Raw genomic sequence first — 18,789 nt, 5'->3', positions numbered from 1 at the left:
TCACCCAGCCCAGCTAATGGTTGTAATTCAAAAAAATAACATCAAATTGACTGTAAATTCTACCGCACAAAAAAAGACTGTAATTCTGAAAAAATGGGTTGAATACAAGCCAAATTTTTGGAGGCTGAAATGTGGGCCAATAGGTTGAAGCCAACGCAAGTCGTTGTAAATTTAGTCAACAAATGATTCTGACATGTTAGCCGTTGGATTTACATCCAATGGCCGGCATCCATCTTCAATCTCTCGTCTTCTTTCTCCAGCACCGCCAGGACCACCTCCCGCCTCCTGCTGCTAGCAGGTCTGCTTAGCACGCTTCGCTATGAAGCGCTACTCCACTGTTGGCCAGGCCATCCCTCCAACCCTCCACACCTCCTGTTCTTCCCCACCGACTGCCGAACCACACCGCACTAGAACCAGTTAACCCTCATACACCTCTCCGTCTGCGACTCTACTCCCGCGTCTTCCCATCTCCGGCTCGTTGCTGTCCGGGGCCTCGCCGTCGTCCACCACCTTGGATGCGCTCGGCGCGGCGTGGTCAATGTGGTCAACGAACAACACCATCGGAAGTAGGCTGTGCGTGGAGAGGCTGACAGCTAGGTCCACGACCGCACACAAGGAAATGCCTCCTTATTACGCGCAAAATAATGATTCCTCCACCTGACATCTGGGACCCACGGGAAGTGCCTCTGTATTTCACGAAAAAAATGTGCCCCCCGCTGACTTGTCGGACCCACCAGCTATCTTCGCACGCAAGGAAGTGCCTCCTTATTACGCACAAAAAAACGAATACTCCCCCTGCCAGCTGGAACCCAGCATACTGGGAGGCTGACTTGTGGGCCTACCAAGTTGACGGGGACGGAGGGCTTTGTCAACTTAGTCAATATGAACGATTCTAGCTCCTGTTACTGTACGATGTTCGTCCAACGGTTGTAGTGCTTCGTCAACCTCTCGTCTTCTTGCTCCAGCCGCCGAAACCAGCGCTGGTCGTGCCGCGTGCTCCTGCCTCCCGTGGCCGGCTGTGATGCCGCGGAGGCCTCACCGCCCCCTACTACTCCCACCGCTGGCCAGGCCATCCCTCTACTCACCCACACCCCCTGTTAATCTACGGCAACAACAGCCTCACACCGCAGCCGAACCAGTGAACCCTCGTACTCCTCTTCATGTGGGCATCCACTGTTGCGTCTTCCCCGGCTCCGAGTCATCCCCTTCCTAGGCCTCACCGTCGTCCACCGCCATGGTGCTCTCGGCACGGTGTGGTCAACGTGGTCAAGGAATGACTTCCATCGGACGTGGACTGTACGTGGAGATGCTGACAGCTGGGTCCACGGCCGCAGTAAGGAAGTGCCTCCTTATTACGCAGAAAATAATGATTCCTCCACCTAACACCGGGGACCCACCGGACGGGCCACCATATTTCGCGAAAAAAAGTTTCCCCCTGACAGCTGGGACCAACCAGCTACATCTTCGCACGCAAGGAAGTGCGTCCGGGCAAAAAAAATGATTCGCCCCCTGACTGCTGGGACCCACCAACTACATTTTCACACACAAGGAAGTGCGTCCGGGCAAAAAAAACATTCGCCCCCCTGACTGCTGGGACCCACCAGCTACATCTTCGCACGCAAAGGAAGTGCATCCGGGCAAAAAAACAATTCGCCCCTCTGACTGCTAGGACCCACCAGCTACATTTTCGCACGCAAGGAACTGCTTGACAGTCGGGACCCACCTGGTCGAAGCATACGTAGCATTGTCATTCTGGTCGCGAACTTGTACGTACATATATACTGGTCGATGTAGAGGCGCGCACGTGTCGTAGTAGAGGCGCGTACTTGTCGTAGTAGAGGCGCGCACGTAGCATGTACACGTACGTACAACGGCCAGGGTGCAAGAAAAAAATACGGCCACGTATGTGTACATACGGGCAGCGTCTCGAACGCCTAGTAACGCATACGTACAACGAGGGCTCGTGTTCATGGGGAGGCAATGGAATGCGTCGTGTTCATGGGGAGGCAACGGAATGCGTCGTGTTCATGGGGAGGCAACGGAATGTGTCATGTTCATGGGGAGGCAACGGAATGCCGCGTGTTCATCAGGAGGCAACGGAACGCGTGGGAGCCAACCGGCTTGGACGGAACAGGCGATGGAAACGAGGCCTGGTGTACCACAGAACGGAGGAAACGGACCTCCTACGGTCGAAACGGGGGTCCTGTTGATCGGGAGGGGTGTGGCATACCGCAAAACGGACGAAACGGACCTCCTACGGTCGAAACGGGGGTCCTGTTGATCGGGAGGGGTGTGGCGCACCGCAAAATGGATGAAACAGACCTCCTACGGTCGAAACGGGGGTCCTGTTGATCGAGAGGGATGTGGCGTACCGCAAAACGGACGAAACGGACTTGTGTTGGAGCGCTACGGTCGAAACGAGTGGGGGAGGGGTGTGGCGTACCGCAAAACGGGACTCCACGGGATACTGTTCATCTCCACCATTGACCTCCTCCAGCCTCCACGGGCTACCGTCGACCTCCTCCAGCCTCCACGGGCTCCTGTTCATCCAGCCTCCACCGCGCGCTACTCCACCGGCTACTGTTCAACCACCCCTCCACGGACACCCCTCCACCGTCTACTGTTCTTCCAGCCCTCCACACCATGGGGTCATGTTCAACCACCCCTCCACGGCCACCCCTCCACCGTCTACTGTTCATCCAGCCCTCCACACCACGGGTTCATGTTCATCCAGACGCAACTTCACCGCTCACTGTTCATCCAAACCCCCCCCCCCTCAACGCTCACTGTTCATCCCAGAGGCAGCATCAATCGGCTTCAGTTAGCAGCAGTAGCGAAGGAATCGCTCCATCGGGTTTAGTTAACAGCCATCGATCGATCGCTCGGGTTCAGTAATGCATAGCCTGCAGTGCAATCGCTCGAGTTCAGTTAGAGCCCAATGCCTCGCTCGGCTTCAGTTAGAGACAACGCCTCGCACAGACGCGCGTACCTGTACGAGAGAAACGCGCATCGCTCTCCCACTGTAACCGGCAACTCCCCGAAATTTTCCTCCCCCTCGCTTCTACCACGGTTTTTTCCGTCATGGACGGCCCAAAGAATGTCATGCAGCTGCGTCTCCGGCCCGCCCAGGACGAAAAGCCCATTTTCTGTTATGATTTTTTGTCATAGAAGTAGGACCCCACCACATCTATGATGATACCGGGTTTTGTCACAATTATCGTCATAGAAGTGTCATATGTATGACAAAAAAATTCGTTCGGCCCAAAATGTCACAGATGTGTCTTTTTTTTTGTAGTGCGGTTAGCCGTCAAGGTCTAGAGCATCCAAGAGGAATTGTGGATTGCCGAGTGACCGAGTTTTTGAAGGTTCGGAAGTCACCTGAAGACTTACCACGAGTGATTGGGCGAGGTCTATGTGACCTTAGCTCAAGGAGAATACGGTGAGGACTGTGTGTCCGGGACTGGGTGTCCTCGAGTTTAGCCGCTCCAACCAGATGTACAACTGAGACAGCAGTTGGAACTAGTCTACCAAATCATTGTCTTCACCGAGCTAACTGGTTCTATATGCTCAACTCTTTCATTTCCTCATGTATGTTGTTGTGTGTCTGTTCATATCTGTTTGAAGACATTGACTGAAGACTTTCTCAATTTCCTCAGTTCTATTTCTTCAGTCTATCCGTCTTCTTCCTTGTGTTATCTTGTGTTTACGCTTTCTGTACTCATTGCTTGTATTCATGTCATCATGATGACTATGCTTGTGTTCTGTTATGTTCCTTTCTGAGTACTTATTCCACTGCAAGTAGTTCTTCATTTAGGAATTTCCTCACCAGCAAATTCCTCAGTGAAGAATTCATATAAATCACCTATTCACCCCCCTCTAGTCGATATAACGCACTATCAATTGGTATCAGAGCAAGGTACTCCCTTGTTCTGTGTGATTTTGGTTTAACCACCTGGATTTCTAGTTATGTCGACTTCAGGATCGAGGAATGTTTCCTGCCCCATCTTTGATGGTCATGAGTATCCTCCGTGGAAGGCCATGATGAAAAAGTGACTCATGGCTATGGACAGCAAACTGTGGACCGTCACTGAGATCGGTCTTACCGATCTATGCAAGATGGCAGAGGCTGATGACATTCGCAAGTACACTCTACTGAACCTCACAACGAAGGATGTCATCTACTCCAGTCTGTCCCAAAATCAGTTCAGGAACGTCGTGCATCTCAATCACGCGAAGCTAATCTGGAACCGTCTCTCTGAGGTCTATGAAGGTCATCGAACTCGACATGATCCTTGGTTTGAGGATTACAAGGAATCTCTCAATGCGATGACATTCGAACCAGAATCATCATCGTCTACCCCCTGCCTTATGGCAAATAGTGCTAAGGTAACCGAATGCTACCTATCCGAGTCTAGTGATGATGAATCTGGCTATGAATTTGGACCTCGCTATGTCAAACTTGCTTCCCTTGCCACTAAACAACAAAGAGCTTTGGAAAAAGTTCAATACATGCTAAATAAGAGCGATGATATGTTGGGTGAAGAAATGGATCAGTCAAAAGCCTTGGCTGAAAGTCTTCAGGGACTCCATTCCAAGTTTGACGACCTTCAAGGTCATCCTAACACTCTCTTATCTGATCACGAGAAGCTTTCTTATGAATTTCTTCAAAGAAATCAAGATCTTGAGAAGCTAAGAGTGAGTTATGAAGATCTTCAGAAGGAGCGCGATTCATTACTTACTCAACAAATCAACGCTACTCAGGAAGAATTTGTTCCTCCATGTCTGAAGTGCATAGAACGTGAATCTGCTAATTCTTCACCTGAATGTTCAAATGCTTCAAATGTTACAAATTCTTCACCTATCTCTGCTATCACTAATTCCTCATCTGAGGACATTTCTAGTACCACTGATAATGCAAGGATGAAGGAATTGTGCACGACAAGCATGTACAAAAGCCTCAAAGGGCATCAGATTCTTTGTGATGTGTTGAAAAAGCAGATTCTCAACAGGAACCCTAGGAAAGAGGGTATTGCCTTTGAGAGGAAACTCATTGCTGATGGAACATATTGGAAGCCTGAGCAGTACCCCAAAACCTCATGGGTTGCTGCAAAGGGACCTCCAGTTGATCCATCCAACTTATCTGGCTATACATGTGAATCTCCTCATTCATCTGATGAGTCATTAGACTCTAACTATAAACTATTCAAAAATCATAATGGTGAAGTATTTGCTAGATATGTTGGGACTAACTGCAGGAACGGTTCCCCTATGAAGAAAATCTGGGTTCCCAAAAGTTGCCTTGAAAGTCTTCAAGAGAATGTCCTCATGACACCACTTGTGAAGAATAGTAACCCCAGATCAACTTCTTCATATGAACCAAATTCTTCATATGGATCCAAGTACTCAAGTGGACCAAATTCCTCACGTGGATCAAATTCCTCAAATGGATCAAAGTCCTCATATGATCATCATCGTGCTAACCCTTCTGTTTCACAGGGTAGAGCTAAGGGCTATGAATATGTGCATTATTCTTCAAATCATTATGATCATAAGTCCTCGAAGAATTTCTCTGCTTATTCATATGCTTACCCTAACCCCTCTTATGTGAAACGAAGTGGACTGGCATCCATGCCACCTTTATCATATGGTGCTCGCAGAGTGATGAATTCTTTGCCACCCCTTCAGATGTGGGTGGTGAAGAAAAAGAACTAATCTCTTATGCAGGGTCAGGTCTCCAATCGTGCTCAAAACGACTGAAGAATTTGCGGGAGACGTGAACAATGCCTGAAAGGACGCAGGCTAATCATGAAGAAATGAATTTTCATTTCTCGCGTCCTCATACTGATTTATCTGTGCTATTGCTTGATGAAATTGATCTAATGATATTGATGTCATATCCTTCACTGATGAAGTATATGAGTTCGTAAGTTGCACTAATTCATGTGTAGGATGATCTACCCAAAGTAAATGAGTGGGTCCTCGATAGTGGATGTACGAATCACATGACTGGTGACAAGAATCTATTGATGGATGCTCCTTTATCACCGTCACATATGAAGCATATCATCTTTGCTGACAAAGGCAAAGGTCAGGTATTGGGTCTAGGTAAGGTTGCGATCTCAAAGGATCGACACATGGACAAAGTCATGCTTGTCGAGTCCTTTGGATACAACCTCATGTCTGTCTTAATTCTTTGTGATCTAGATATGGTTGATGTCTTTGAAAGATATCGTTGTGTTGTGATCATGGAAGCTGACCATTCCAAATTCTTCGAAGGCTTTAGGAGAGGAGATCTGTATATTGTTGATTTCTCTACAGGACCACAACCAGCCGTGTGCTTACTTGCAAAAGCTTTAGATGGCTGGCTATGGCATCGACGACTTGGTCATGCTGGCATGAGGAATCTGCACACGCTTGCGAAGAAGAAGCATGTCATTGGCATTGAGAATGTCAAATTCCTCAAGGATCACTTATGCGGAGCTTGTGAAGCTGGAAACATGACAAAGGCCAAGCATCCAGCAAAGACTGTCATGACTACCACACGACCATTTGAATTGCTTCACATGGATCTCTTTGGTCCTAACCACTATTCTGCAATTCTGAATGATGCATCTCAATATGGATTTGTTATTGTTGATGATTATTCTCGTTACACATGGGTGCACATTGTCACTTACAAACATGAAGTGCAGGAAGTCTTCAAACGATTTTCCTCGAGGGCTTCAACCAACTTTGGTGTGAAGATCAAGCACATCAGAACTGACAATGGGACCGAGTTCAACAATTCTGGTCTGGATGGCTATCTTGATGAACTTGGTATTACTCATGAGTTATCTGCTCCTTATACTCCTCAGCAGAATGGCGTCATGGAGCGCAAGAACAGAACCCTCGCTGAAATGGCTCGCACTATGCTTGATGAATACAAGACACCTCGTCGCTTCTGGATTGAGGCAATTGATACTGCGTGCCACGTCATCAATAGGGTATATCTTCACGAATTCTTCAAGAAAACTGTGTATGAACTCCTCACTGAAAAAAGCCCAATGTGAGTTATTTCAAAGTTTTCGATGCTAAATGTTGGATTAGAGATCCTCATCACACTTCCAAATTCTCACCGAAAGCACATGAAGGTTTTATGCTTGGTTATGGAAAGGACTCGCACACCTACAGAGTTTTCAACAGCGTTCTTCACAAAGTTGTTGAAACTGTAGATGTGCGGTTCGATGAAACTAATGGCTCGCAAAGAGAGCACCTACCTTCTGTGATAGATGAACCATCACCTGAGGATTCTATCAAGTTCAAGGCTACTGAGGATGTCATTCCTACCAAAGAATCTGCTGAAGAATTCATTCCAGATCATGATGATCGCCGGGCTGGCGCACCTGAAGAAAATGGTGCTGAAGAAAATGCTCCTTAAGGGAATGCTGATTAAATTTCTCGAAGACAACCCACTCATCCTCGCATTGCTAACGAAGTGCAAATTGAGAAGATCATTGATGACATTGAAGCACCAGGTCCTCTCACTCGCTCAAAATCTTCACATTTATCTAACTTTTGTGGGCACTTTTCTTTTGTCTCTATCTCAGAGCCCACCAAGGTAGATGAAGCATTTCTAGAGCCTGAGTGGATTCAGGCTATGCAAGAAGAATTACATCAGTTCGAGCTCAATAACATCTGGGAACTGGTCAAACGTCCAGATCCTCGCAAGCACAACGTCATTGGCACAAAGTGGATCTACCACAACAAGCAAGATGAAAATGGCCTTATGGTGAGGAATAAGGCACGGCTTGTAGATCAAGGCTACACACATGTTGAAGGAATTGATTTCGATGAAACTTTTGCACCTGTTGCTAGACTTGAGGCTATTCGCATATTACTTGCTTATGCTAACCATCATAATATCACCTTATATCAAATGGATGTGAAAAGTGCATTCCTCAATGGTAAGCTTGAGAAAGAAGTATATGTTGCTCAACCCCCAGGTTTTGAAGATCCAGAGAATCCCGACAAAGTCTTCAGACTCAACAAGGCCCTGTATGGCCTCAAGCAAGCCCCTCGGGCATGGTATGATACTTTGAAGGAATTCTTCATGAAGAAATGCTTCAAACCCGGTTCACTCAACCCAACTCTTTTCACAAAATATTATGATGATGAACTGTTTATGTGCCAAATCTATGTTGATGATATTATCTTTGGCTGTACTGACCAACGTTATAGTGATGAATTTGCCTATATGATGAGTGAAGAATATCAAATGTCTATGATGGGAGAATTGAAATTCTTTTTAGGTCTTCAAATTCGTCAACAGCGCAATGGCTTATTCATATCTCAGGAGAAATACCTCAAAGATGTATTGAGGAAATTCGGCATGCAAGATTGCAAAGGGGTCAAAATTCCAATGCCCACAAATGGCCATCTATGCACTGATGAAAATGGTCAGGACTTTGATCAAAAGGTATACCTCTCCATGATTGGCTCTTTATTGTACCTATGTGCATCTAGGCCAGATATTATGCTTATTGTTTTCATGTGTGCCCGATTTCAAGCTACGCCGAAGGAATCACACCATAAGGCTGTGAAGCATATTCTTCGATATCTAGCTCACACACCAACACTTGGATTATGGTATCCCAAGGGCTCTTCATTTGATCTCATCGGATATTCAGACTCTGACTATGTTGGCGATCACGTGGACCGCAAGTCAACATCATGCACATGCCATTTCCTCGGACGATCTTTGGTCTATTGGTCCTCGAAGAAACAGAACTGCGTATCTCTCTTCACTTCAGAAGCTGAGTACATTGCTGCTGTATCGTGCTGTGCTCAATTACTATGGATGAAGCAAACACTCAAGGACTATGGCATCAATGTGAAGAATGTGCCTCTCTACTGTGACAATGAGAGCGCTATCAAGATTGCTCATAACCCAGTTCAGCACTTGAAGACAAAGCACATCCAGATTCGTCATCATTTTCTTCGTGACCATGTGTTGAAGGGCGACATCTCCATCGACCACGTCAGCACTGAAGATCAGTTGGCCGATATCTTCACTAAGCCCTTGGATGAGAAGAGATTTAGCAAGTTGCGATGTGAGCTAAATATCCTAGAATCTTCGAATGTTCTCTGAAATGGACACTCATCCTAACACTTATGCTGACTTCATGACTTAGATGTGCAACACACGAAGTAACATTTTTATTCAACCAATGAAGACTAACTCTCTAAGTGTGAAAAAATTAACAAAGAAATTGACTCTCGGAGCCCTACGACAATTGTACGCGGTGTCTGAAGCCAACTTTCTTATACGGTGGGTTACGCCACCACAAAAGTTGAAAATCTTCAATTTGAGTTTTTCCCCAGTTTTGAAATTCCTCAGTTTTTCAAATTCTTCAACTTGCAATGTCTTCACTATGTCCTCTACAGCATTCACTTATTGCTAATTCTTCAAGTTGACTTCTTCTGCTAAGTGAATGTGATCGGACCCTTCCCCCTCTACGCTAAACTCAATCTAATCTTTTCACAAATTCTTCATGTGCGTTCTATTTGAAACTCGTTCAAAATCTTCACTGTGTCCTTAACAGCTGAAGAAATTGTGAACGGAAACTTAAAATAATCTTGTCTGAATTTTTGGCTTTGCCGCTCAAACCGTTCTGCATTCCACGATAAAATACTTATCTATTCACCCACGATCCTACAAGATCGCCACCTCACAGTACGTGGGTGACACATGTCACGTGAATGAGAAGGGCCAGGGGCACGTTCGTCCGAAATCTTCGGGCGCATAGTTTTTCACAACTGCTATAAATACCCCCGCCTCTTCCTCACTTCACTTTTACTCCGCTCAACCTCTCTCCTGCTTGAGCTTCCCAAACCCTAGCGTCGCCGCTACTTCATCGTCGCCGGTGAGGAAGAGCTTCAGTGCCTCGACCTCGTCGCCGTCGTACTCGCGCCGATTGCGGATCTCTTCACTCCGCCGCCGCCGTAGCTATCTTCCTCTGCCGAGTTAGGGCGTGGAAGATCTGAACGGACGAACTTCACCTCAACACTTCCCAGTTCGTCGTGTTCTTCACTTCGGGTAATTAAAAGTTACTTTTATTCCCGCTTTGATTATGTGTTTTCCTAAAAATCTTCAAAGGTGTTTATTCTTCAAATCTTCACACACTAAAACACCTCACATGTTATCTGTTCTTGATTTGTTTCTCTAAGCAATAATTTTCTTCAAGATTCCTCAATTGTGTGGATTCTCAAATCTGTACAACTCTGGAACATAAGATAAAGAACGCTTAGTAAAATTCTTCAAGACTCATCGGTCAAATTCCTCAAACATATTCTTTTTGAAAATCTTCTGAGAACGCATATGACCTCTCCAAATTCCTCGCAACTATACTCTATTCACAGGTACACATGTCCGCTACTGAATCACTAGGTTCTCATCAACTTAACTCATTTGCAGCGTTCCTCGAAGAAAAGTTGCATACCTCCTCAGAAACTTCAGTTGTTCATCCTCAGCTGAAGAAAATGGTTGACGGTAAGAAACCACAGAAGGGAGGAAAGAGGCCTGAGGTCAATACAGCGTTTGAAATCCCTGAGGACATTTATGCTGGATACTGCACTCCTGATGAGGCCAAGTTTGGCAAGGAGGACAAGAATCAGCGCAAAGTGTGCATACAACGGATTGAGAGGAGATGGGCACGAGAATGGAGGGAGTACAGGTATGTTACTCCCAAGTACATGAAAAAATTCGCACTCGACCCTCCATGCTCAAGACCTCCATTGAGACCTGGCCAACTGGTGGATCCCACCAGCCTCAAGCGCGATGAGGAATATGCTGCTGAATGGGCTTGGCGCCAGGCCAAACTAGCCAAGCAAGCAAATGAAGTAGTGAGGAAATTCAATGAAGATTCTGCTGCTGCTGCTAATGCTGCTGAGGCTTCTGTTAGTAAGCCCAAGAAGGCTATGCCAAAGAAGCCTGCCCACAAGTCCAGTGCTTCTCCTTCAATGCCCTCACGGCCAAGCTCCTCAGAAATGCCCTCAAGGCCAGTATCTTCAAAGCTCTCACGGCCAATTCCTCATTCTGCTCCTCCTCCTCCAAAGTCCTCAGTTCCTCCGACAAAGTCTTCGGCTGCTCCGACCAAATCTTTGGTGCCTGTGCATCTTGCCATGTGCCAAAGAACAACTGACATCTCTATTGCCTTAGGAGCATCTGCTAGCTCCACTGCTGCACCAAGTTCCTCAGCCGGACCATCTCTGCTGAAGAAAAAGGCCACTGCTGAACGAGGCCTTCGCCCAAGTCCTCACAAGAAGCAGGTTGCCTTCCAAATCCCCTCTGATGACGATGAGGCTGATGATGAAGAACTTGCTGAAATCATTAGGGACAGGCAAGCCAGGGCCGCTAGAGCCAAAGGCAGCAATGTGCCACTACTTCTGGATCCCAAGTTGATCCTCGACTTCATTGACTTATGGCACAAGGACCCGACTACACCTTTGCAGGAGATGAACCTCACTCCTGGTCAAAGTCTTGTTCTCACTCACTTCATTGAGGAAGAGAAGTGGAAATATGAAGAAGGACGAAGGCTGAGGAAAGTGCAATACAAGAAACAGCGCTACCTCAAGGACAATGTCCTCACACTTAACCTTGAACAACTCATTACTGTACAAGACGAAATCAAGCAACTGAGTGATGATTTCATTCGGTACCATGCTGATTGGAAGGGAGCAAAGGTTCGGTTCATCAATTTGACGAAGACTTTCTCTTCAACTGCCACTGCTCCGGTGCATGTTGAAATTCCTCAGGCTGAAGCATCTGCCCAGCCCACTGAAGAACATGCCAGCACCGCTGATGTAAGTCAGGCTGCTGAAGAAAATGAGAGTACCAAGGCTGATGACTCCATTCCAGCCACTGAAGAAATTGCTAGGGCATCCACTAGTGGTGCGCCTGAAGGAAATGAAGAAGTCAGGGCAACTAAAACAGTTGCGCCTGAGGAAAATGAACCAAAGTCCTCTGCACCTCCTGCGCCTACACCAGCTCCTATCCTTCCATCTCCCCTAGATGTGAAGAAGACCAAGGCTGCAAAGTGTGCAACGATGAAAAAGAGGAAGGCATCAGCTTCATCAGATTCTTCAGCTCCGAAGAAAATGAAGCCCTTAACAAGTTCTGCTGAAAACCCTATTGATATCGTTCCTGTCTCCTTCATGCCATCAAAGGACCTTGTTCCGTTCGGTCAAGACTATGAGATTCCCGAGAAATCCGATGAAGAAACTCCTTCTGCTGCTTCAACAGAGCAGTTGGACGAAGAAATTGAAGTGGATAAGATCCCTTCAACCCCAGTCATCTCCGCACCTATGCCTCAGTTCACTGCTGAAGAGGCGGGTGTTGAAGAAATGGAAGATGAGGATGTGGACATCGTCTGTACCGCACCCTTTCTGAATGATGACTTTTGGGAAAGTCAACATCCCAACTCTCCGTTGTTCACTCCTCTCCAAGTTGTTCCTCAGTCCCCAGCCGCTACTGAAGTACATGTGGGATCTGAAGAACGTCGTGCAACCCCGTCTGTCCATGAAGAAATTCCAGCCACTAGTGCTGAAGAAAATGAGAATGAAGAAGTGATGACCCAGGCTGCAACTGCAGAAGAAACTGAAATTCCTCAGCATGAGGAACCTGAGATGGCGATTCCTGAGGTGGTACTACAGATCACTGACACCCCTCAACCAAAGCCAAAGAATCCCTTCTCCAAGAAGCCAAAATTCAAGACTGATGATTTCTTCGGCGAGTGTGTATTCTTCACTGAATTCAACCCATATGACAATGCTCGTCTTAGAAGGAAGCGCTTCTGGACTACCGGCCAGGCCAACTTCTATTCCTGAGCTCTCTTTGACAAGGACAAAATCTTCGACCACGAGCACATTCCTCACGTGGACATGGAATCCATGCCTTGCTTCACGCCGGTCCTCAGTATTCTTCACGATGCAGGTCTCCTTAACTTTTGCACTGACATCATTCACTGGAATGAAGAGCTAATTCTTCAATTCTATGCAACACTGCATACCACTGGTGAAGCACATGACATCAACTCCTGGGTGTTGGACTGGATGACCGAAAACACTCATTACAAGGCACCAGCCTCTGAATTGCTTCATGCCCTGCCAATCAGTCCTCCACCAGAAGGCGCTCGTTATCTGTATGATGAACCTGAACTAACTGAACACTATATGCAAGTGCTCATGAAGCCGCTGAAGCCTGGACAAGCCCAAAGGACCAAATTCCTCGTGAAGGATTTGTTGTATGTGCCTAGGACCATCTATCACATTCTGACAAAGACAATTAGTCCAATCAAAGGTCATGATTCATCTAATGAAGAAATTGTGGGGATGATGAAGAATATGCTCTTCAACATCATGCATGGTATCCCTATCAATTACCATGATTTCTTCATGAGGACTCTAGCGAATGTTGCACTTTCACCGTTTGAGCTGAAGCCTTATGCTCCATGGATCATGAGATTCCTCAGATCAAGGTCTTCACTCAACTACAAGGCTGATTTTCAGAATCACCTCAGCTACTTGCCCCCGATTGAAGCCCTCAAACGGACATATTCCTCATCTGAAGGAAAGGGCAAGGCACCTGCTATCATCAATGAAGGCACTCGTCCATTGGATGGTCAGTTTCGTAAAGCTGCATCTTACTCCACCAATGATGACTCTGCCACTCAAGATACTGCGGCCAATGCTACCAAGACAGTCCTCAAGCTACTGCTCCTCATGTGATGACTGATCGTGAACTACTGATAAGTCTTCACCAGAAGGTGGACCGAAACCACAAGTGGGTTAAGCGTCAGTTTGGCTCAATTCTTCACAACATGACTTCTACACATAATGCAGTGAAGAAAAACCACTACTACTTCCATGAAGTGTTTGATCGCACCTGGGCTATTCTGTCACATCTATATGGTGAAGAAGATCTGAAGCAAATTGGCTTCAAGGAATACTTTGACTGGTCTGCACCTCCACCGAAGAGATTCAAGAAAGTCAAGGTTCCTTCCTTGGTGGCCATCTCATATTCTTCATCACGCGCCACGGACGAGCATGAAGACTTGGACGACACTGCAGCAGGCCCTACAATGACTCAAGACCCTGACGACGATGGCGCTCCTCCATCAGCATGATATTCTTCAGGGGCGTTAGCCCTCAGTTTCAACCCTTTTGGTCGTTCGATGACAAAGGGAGAGAAATTTGAGTTAGTCTTCAAGCAGGTCTATATATGGGCATTTTTTTGCTAAGTTGCAACTCTCCTTCTTCTAATGACTTTGCTGGATCGAGTTGTAATCTTAAATTCTGTGGTGACCTGATACTTTTGTTGTGTTCTTCTGCATGCTTTATTCCTCTTTAATGTTAATGCATGCATGTTGAATTACATCAGTCACCATATTTCATCATGCATTTCAAATTCTTCATATTATATGTCAAATGCGTGTATGAATTACAAGGTATAGGGGGAAATCTCCATGATTATGCTCTTCAAGTGTGCATTGCTTCAAATGCAAATTCCTCACTATGCACATCTTCAAGGGGAGTTCTTCTTTATCTTGCAATCAAATTCCTCAATATAAGTTTTTACACTTCATACGATTATCCCCGTTGAAAACTTAACCTATATCGTCATCAATCACCAAAAAGGGGGAGATTGTAAGTGCATCTAGTGCCCCTTAGTGATTTTGGTGTATTGAAGACTTATAGGTTAAGGGACTGATGCGCTTCTGAGTGTACACAGGTCTATAAGTCTATGAGGAGTTTGATATTTACAGAGAAAGTCGACCCCTAAAAGTGAAGTTCTTCGACTGAAGACTTTGGATTTCTGAAGACTTTCTGAAGACTTTGAAAGTGAAGAAATTGGTGTGACCTTGAAGACTAGATATTCATTCGAGGAACATGAAGCATGAAGACTCTTGTTTTTACTGTTTCATTTTCTCTTTCTTGAGTCATAGGAAACATCGTACTATTAAAGGGGGTCGAGGAAATAGTAAGGAAAAATTTCCATGTGATGCTCAACTCAAAATCCTACACCTACCAATCCCTTCGAGTGAAGCCATTGGAAATCTCACACAGTTCAGTCATATTATTTAGTGACAGAGACGAAGTTCTTCTGGTCTCTGAGGAATTTGTTCTGACTAAAGAATTAGGAATTTTCCAGTGCGGATTGCCTACGTAGTGAGGAACATGATAGCCCTGAGGAATTCGAACCTGAAATATTCCGACCGTTGTTGTGCTACGCGCCAGCTGTCCCAAAATATCTACCCACCTAACACTCATATCAGACAAGGGCATTTATGTCTTATCATGTCGAGCTGCTCCCCGGCTATAAATAGTCGCCCCCTACAACCACTAGTTGGTTGGCTGCTCCGAGAAAAACTGACACTTGTCATTTGAGAGCAAACCATCATCCGAGGACTTTGAGCGAAAATCATCAAGTGAGGAAATCCCAAACCCAAACCTACAAAACCCCAAAGTGATTGAGCATCACTGAAGAGATTGATCCTGCATGGATCCGACGCTTGTTTCCTTTGAAGACTGTGCTTCTTCCAGACGGTTAGTCGTCAAGGTCTAGAGCATCCAAGAGGAATTGTGGATTGCCGAGTGACCGAGTTTGTGAAGGTTCGGAAGTCACCTGAAGACTTACCACGAGTGATTGGGCAAGGTATGTGTGACCTTAGCTCAAGGAGATTACGGTGAGGACTGTGTGTCCGGGACTGGGTGTCCTCGAGTTTAAATACTCAGCCGCTCCAACCAGATGTACAACTGAGACAGCAGTTGGAACTGGGCTACCAAATCATTGTCTTCACCGAGCTAACTGGTTCTATCTCCTCAACTCTTTCATTTCCTCATGTATGTTGTTGTGTGCCTGTTCATATCTGTTTGAAGACATTGACTGAAGACTTTCTCAATTTCCTCATTTCTATTTCTTTAGTCTGTCCATCTTCTTCCTTGTGTTATCCTGTGTTTACGCTTTCTGTACTCTATGCTTGTCTTCATTTCATCATGATGACTATGCTTGTGTTCTGTTATGTTCCTTTCTAAGTACTTATTCCGCTGCAAGTAGTTCTTCATTTAGGAATTTCCTCACCAGCAAATTCCTCAGTGAAGAATTCATAAAATTCGCCTATTCACCCCCCTCTAGTCGATATAACGCACTTTCAAAGGTGGTGCATCATAGCAAGTGATAGCTAGCGCAACATAGCAATAGAACGAAGCAACTAGCATAGCAATGATAGTAGTGAGATCCAAGGTGATGGTTGTCGGTGTCAAAACCGGCGGATCTCGGGTAGGGGGTCCTGAACTGTGCGTCTAGGCGGATGGTAACAGGAGACGAGGGACACGATGTTTTTACCCAGGTTCGGGCCCTCTTGATGGAGGTAAAACCCTACGTCCTGCTTGATTAATATTGATGATGTGGGTTACAAGAGTAGATCTACCACGAGATCAAGGAGGCTAAATCCTAGAAGCTAGCCTATGGTATGATTGTTGTTCGTGCTATGGACTAAAGCCCTCCGGTTTATATAGACACCGGAGAGGGCTAGGGTTACACAGAGTCGGTTACAATGGTAAGAGATCTACATATCCGTATTGTCAAGCTTGCCTTCCACGCCAAGGAAAGTCCCATCCGGACATGGGACAAAGTCTTCAATCTTGTATCTTCATAGTCTTGGAGGCCGGCCGATGATGATAGTCCGGCTATCCGGACACCCCCTAGTCCGGAACTCCCTCAGTAGCCCCTGAACCAGGCTTCAATGACGACGAGTCCGGCGCGCATATTGTCTTCGGCATTGCAAGGCGGGTTCCTCCTCTGAATAATTCATAGAAGATTGTGAACACCAGGATAGTGTCCGACTCTGCAAAAATAATTTCCACATACCACTATAGAGAGAATAATATTTACACAAGTTCAATCTGCTGACGTATTTCATGGTGTGACGTCACACCACAACCAAGCCTTCACGTAAATTGTTTTTATTGTACCACCTCAGCGCGTTTAGCGAAGCGGTTTCCTTGGCACGTCTTGTCGAAACAGAGATCGTGTTCCCCTTATTCCAGGATCCCCATCAATATGGACGTGGGTAACCCAACCGCGCCATCAATCGGGGCGTTTGGGGGATAAGCGAGTTTTACCAGGCCGGTGGGGACACATGTTTTTGTCCGCCCATATAAGGGGATAAAGATTCAACCCTTTTACCTGCGCCTCCTTCCTCCTTAGCTTATCCATCTCTGCGAACCCGAGCTCCAGCGCCCAAGCCCGCACATCTCACCTCAACCTCCTCCGATCATGTCCGGAGCGGGAGGCAAGTGGATGGCCTCCTCCGTTACGGAGGAGCACATCAAGAAGCTGCGCGACGCCGGATATCTATCCAGTGATATCGCGCATCGGCTCCCCGACGAGGGAGAGCTAATCCCTACCCCTAGGCCCCATGAGAGGGTAGTATTTCTTCCCCATTTCCTCCGCGGACTGGGCTTCCCACTCCATCCCTTTGCCCGGGGGCTCATGTTCTACTATGGCCTAGATTTCCATGATCTGGCCCCGAATTTCATCCTCAACATCTCGGCGTTCATCGTCGTGTGTGAGGCCTTCCTCTGCATCCAGCCCCACTTCGGCTTGTGGCTCAAGACCTTCAGTGTCAAGCCGAAGGTTGTGAAGGGCAGCCAAGCGGAGTGCGGAGGCGCCATGGTGGGCAGGATGTCCCACGTTACTTGGCTCGAGGGCACTTTCATGGAAACCATCAAGGGGTGGCAATCAGGGTGGTTCTATATCACCGAGCAGCGTGACCCTGAATGGGCAGCAGCCCCCGAATTCAGATCTAGGATCCCCACACGGCTCACCTCCTGGAAAGAGAGTGGCCGGATCTGGGGTGATTCGGAAGAGCTAACCGGACTCCAAGCTTGCGTCCAGAAGCTGGTGGACAAGAAGCTCAAGCTCGTCAACGTGGTCCAGGTCATGCTCATCCGCCGGATCCTCCCGTGCCAACGACGGGGCTTCAACATGTGGGAGTTTGATCCGGTGTAGCACCAGACCCTGCGCGGGCTCTTCGACATGACGTACGAAGAGGTCTAGAAGGTGTTGTTCAAGGGCGCTGAGACTCCCGCATCCGCTACCGAAGATCGCGGATTCAGCTCGCAGCGTCCAGCTGACGAGGTAAGTGATTTCATCCTTTACAGAATGCTCGTTTTCCATAGTTTAACTCTATGCGGGATCTGAACTCCCTCATTCCTTTGACAGGACTGGCCGGCGAAGGCCGAACAGACTATCTGTCCGGCCCCATTGCGAGAGGACCCAGAGGACGCCTGTCTAACAGGGCTGCTGGCTCCGGCACCCATGTGGTGCCGGAGAAAAAGGCCAAGAAGAAGGCCACGGGTACTCGAAAGAGTTCCCGTTTTCAGGTGCTATCGGATGATGACTCCGACGCCGGCTCCTCCCACCAAGGCGAGGAGGAGAAGAAGAAAGCCTCTCCCCCCGCGAGGGGAGGGAATAAAAGGAAGGCTTCCCCTACGAGGGAGGCCGAAGGGTCCAAAAAGGGAAAAACCCTTCCCCCGGACTACTCTGCCGACGTCAGTGATGACGACGAGGACTGGCCTCCAAGGACCAAGCCCCTGGCGAGATCGTAAGTATCCAGGCTCCTGAGTAACTTTATGGTTTCCTTTTTGCCACCCAGTGTCTTTCTAATGCCGCATACAACCCTGCAGTCCGCCCAAGGATGATCTCCCCGCTTTGTCGAGCGGGTCCTTAGGTGCGTCGGATATGGATTC

Source organism: Triticum aestivum, chromosome 3B (assembly GCF_018294505.1).
Source record: "Triticum aestivum cultivar Chinese Spring chromosome 3B, IWGSC CS RefSeq v2.1, whole genome shotgun sequence".
Classification (NCBI taxonomy): domain Eukaryota; kingdom Viridiplantae; phylum Streptophyta; class Magnoliopsida; order Poales; family Poaceae; genus Triticum; species Triticum aestivum.
This window is presented reverse-complemented; position numbering follows the sequence as displayed.